The sequence below is a fragment of the Sorex fumeus genome, unplaced genomic scaffold (assembly GCF_029834395.1).
Source record: "Sorex fumeus unplaced genomic scaffold, SorFum_2.1 ptg000128l, whole genome shotgun sequence".
NCBI classification, from domain to species: Eukaryota; Metazoa; Chordata; class Mammalia; order Eulipotyphla; family Soricidae; genus Sorex; species Sorex fumeus.
Genome location: NW_026606185.1, coordinates 52799515 through 52803553, shown reverse-complemented (window position 1 = coordinate 52803553; position 4039 = coordinate 52799515).

The following is a 4039-nucleotide window of genomic DNA, read 5'->3' as shown; positions in this document are numbered from 1 at the left end:
TGTTACTGGTATTTGGCATATTGGGTATGCCAAGGGGAGTTTGCCAGACTCTGCCCTGTGGGCAGGCTACATTCGGTAACCTGCCAGTTTGTCCAAAGTAGGAATGAGATAATGAGATGTTATAGTAAGATAACACTTCTCCTCCGGGATCTGGTTTTTATAGTCTCTGAGTCTTGGCTGCTGATGGGATTACACGGCGCCAGGGGGCCAGTTGGAGGAGAAGAGTGCAGTCTTCTGCCCCCGCGCCTGACTGTCCTCGCTCGTCGGGACCCCTTGGAGGGGAGCGGGTTGAGCTTTCCTCCCCGCCCTGACCAGGGCTCCGGCAGCCAAAGACCTCCAGGACCAGCCACCACCATGCTGAGACCACTCTCCGCACACATGAAGGTACTGGCAGAGGTCCAAAGTCACGCGGGTTCCGGAGCCGAGATCTCCAAGCCTACTCGGATTTGGGCCGAGCATCCTCCACCCAGATCCTCCAAATTCCAGTAGGCGGGGGTCACACCCACCAACTGGCCCCCTGGCGCCGTGTAATCCCATCAGCGGCCAAGACTCAACTTATAATAAACAGTAGAGGAAAAACAGACACATTCAACTGAAAAAACAGTTGTGTGGTTGGGGAAGGTAATAGGGATGGATTTAATAGATTTAAATGAAAGAATCCCAGTTACATATTTAGAGCAAAAGCAAACTCTAAATTTGCTTCGTGTACAAGATTTAATAAAATTAGACCCAAATAGAAAAGTCCCTGAGCTTCGATATCTCTTGCATTGCACATAAATCACAATATTGATTGAATATAAATTAATGTATGAAAGTATATATTTAAGTATGGGAACTTGTCAAATCTCATTTATTATGTGAAAATAGAGCAGGAAGCAGTTTTTATACTACAAAAACCTAAATTAAACCATTTAGTATTTAAAAATATCTTAGCTTGGGGTTGGAGCGATAGCACAGCGGGTAGGGCGTTTGCCTTGCACGTGGCCGACCTGGGTTCAATTCCCAGCATCCCATATGTCCCCTGAGCACCACCAGGAGTGATTCCTGAGTGTGCATGAGCCAGGAGTAACCCCTGTACATTGCCAGGTGTGACCCAAAAATCTTAGCTGAATGGGTCTCATCTACATATATCTATTTTTTTCCCACTGTCTAAAGAAAAATGTATAGTGAACTATCATTTCCATCACAGCTTTTGCTTTGGATACTTGGGAAGATAACTTTTTAAGGTCAAGCAAGGAGAGAGCATTCACTGACAGTTTATTGAGAAAGGTGAAGAACTTCTGAGTCTTTTACTTGCAATCTTACTTCCTCCCAATAACCAATATACCTTGGGAGTGACCACTGAATGTTTACAATAACATTTTATTGACTTATCATCAGTTTACAATACTATAAAATTTGGAGAGTATACTATGTTTTACTTTTTTCCTTCATGACACTTGCTTTTCTAGATCAACTGTCCTTTACATAGTTATTTTCAAACGGAAATATCAGACAGCAGGAAATTCATAAGTACCTAGTTGTTTATTGGCTCATTAAAAAACAACTCAGTAACTTTATTAAGATGACTAGAAATAGTATAGCTTGTCCTGGGGCCTAGCAAAAAAAGGGGTATGGATGCAGCCAAGCAGTGGAAATTTTGGATAATTGGGAAGATAGGGGAGAAAAATGGGACATATTAGTCAAGTTAGTGGCAAAATTCTTCTCCAAAACCCAAACTTAATACCCTATTTTGATGTTTTTGCCTTTGGCTAAGATTCCAAACAACCTGTGAGACTTTCTTAAAAAAAAAAAAGTTTAAACTCAATTTCTGGCGGTGTTAACTCTAATAATGTGTTTGCTACCCCTTGCTGCGTTTATCTTTTTCTAAAACCCCTTCTTTGACTGACAGCAGGGTGGAAATCTCTGCTGCAATGAGTTGTTGGGGAAGCAATATATACAGGCTTAGATGAGAATGAGGGTGACGGTGGAGTGACCTTGATGGTTGAGAGGTAACAAAAATTCTGAGTCCTGAATCTAGAGGGTGTTAGGTTAAGTTTCAGATTGTGTTCATCATTACAGAGAAACCAGATTAGGTAGCCTCCTCTTGGACTGCTGCTTTGTTAACATCCCAGACTATTTAAACTGGCAGGGGCACAATTAAAGTTTATTCAACAGGCCAGAGTGATAGTACAATGGGTAGGGCACTCGCCTTGAGCTCTGTTGACCCAGGTTGGATCCCCAGGCCCGCCAGGAGCGATGAGGGAGAGGGGAGGGGCGGAGGTGGGGCAGAGCCATCCCTGAGCACTGCCGGGTGTGGCCCAAACAAAGTTCATTGAACAAATCAGTTGGAGGCCACGAGATTAAATAAATCCAATATAGTAAGGGTTCTAAATGACCGTTAAAAAGATAGAGCTCTAGAGCTGCTTGTACAGTAGCTAAAACTTGGCTAGTCCGACATGAACTGACGAGACACCGAAACGTAAAAGAAACAGATACAACATTTTCAAAGTCTGCGTGAAAATTTAAAGTATAGCGTGAATTTCGTATCAATTGCACATTGGAATTTCATATGGACTGCAAGTTATTTCGAATCTCTTCATTAAAACTGCTCCTCACCTTGGCGTGGCCACTAGAAGTACATGATTTTGGTCTCATCATAGTTCCATTGGACAATGCCAGTCATTGAAATGCCTGGGATTTCAAGGGTGGAAGATGTGGGAAGCAGCAGCTTAATACACAGAAAGGTGTAAAAGTCTTTATTTTAAACTGTAGCACTGTCCTCCAGTTGTTCATCGATTTGCTCCAGCGGGCCCAGTAACGTCTCCATTGTGAGAATTGTTGTTACTATGTTTGGCATATCGAAAGATCACGGGTATCTTGCCAGGCTTTGGCCATGCGGGAGAGATACTCTCGGTAGCTTGCCGGGGCTCTCCGAGAGGGGTGGAGGAATGGAACCGGGGATCCCCCAGCTCAGCCGTGTGCAAGTCAAACGCCCTACCCGCTGTGCTATTCCTCCAGTCCATATACATGTAGCGCTGTAGCACTGTCCGCCCGTTGTTCATGGATTTGCTCCAGCGGGCCCAGTAAGTACGTATATCAACAAAATATATACATATGAGTGTCCTTAAGATTTGTTTAAAATGACTACTCCCGGGGCTGGAGCCATAGCACAGCGGGTAGGACGTTTGCCTTGCACACGGCCGACTAGGGTTCGATTCCCAGCCTCCCATATGGTCCCCCGGAGCACCACCAGGAGTAATTCCTGAGTGTATGACCCAGGAGTAACCCCTGTGCATCCCCGGTGTGACCCAAAAAGCAAAAATAAATAAATAACGGGCACTCCCACCAAAAGGGGGAATAAAAAAGGATTGTCATTGCATAGATAACCAGGGCGGGCAACACTGGGAAAAGGGCGCCTTGGAGAAGGAAATAAATGATTTAATTTCCCCGAAAAGCCCCTAAAGAACCCAAGTTCAGTCTCTCCTGATGTAACCAAGCCGCCCGGCCCTGGAGCCGGGCCAAGAGGCGTGGGCGGGCCGTGCCCGCGGGGAGGAGCGTTCCGGGGCGGTGCGGGGAAGGCCCGGCAGCCACGCGGTGCAGGAAACCACCCCCGCGGCGGGATAGGACACTCGCCCGGCCCCTCCCTCGATGACTCTCCTCGGCCCCTGCCCTGCAAGAGGGAGCGCTCTGCCCCAACCCGGCGACCACCACCCTCGGGGGCCCTATCCACGTCCCACCCCGAGGCCTCCCATCCAGTCCCCAGCCTGTAGAACCCGAGCCAGGTGGGCACAAACGGAAGCGCGCACAGGCGCACCCGCAGGTGCGCGCTCGAGCCGCGTGCGCCTGCGCGGAAACACCCTCCTCCTCCCCCCCCCCCCGCCCCTCGGCTCGCCGGGGCAGCCGGAGCGCTTAGGTCCCGCCCCCACCTGGGCGCGTCACAAAGAGTGACGTGGAAAGCGAACAATCAGAGTCCCGCTCCTCGTGAGCCACTAGGGAAAGGGGCGGGCGGGGAGGGGGGAGGGGAGAGGACGGAAGGAGAAGGCTTCAGGGTGGGGGG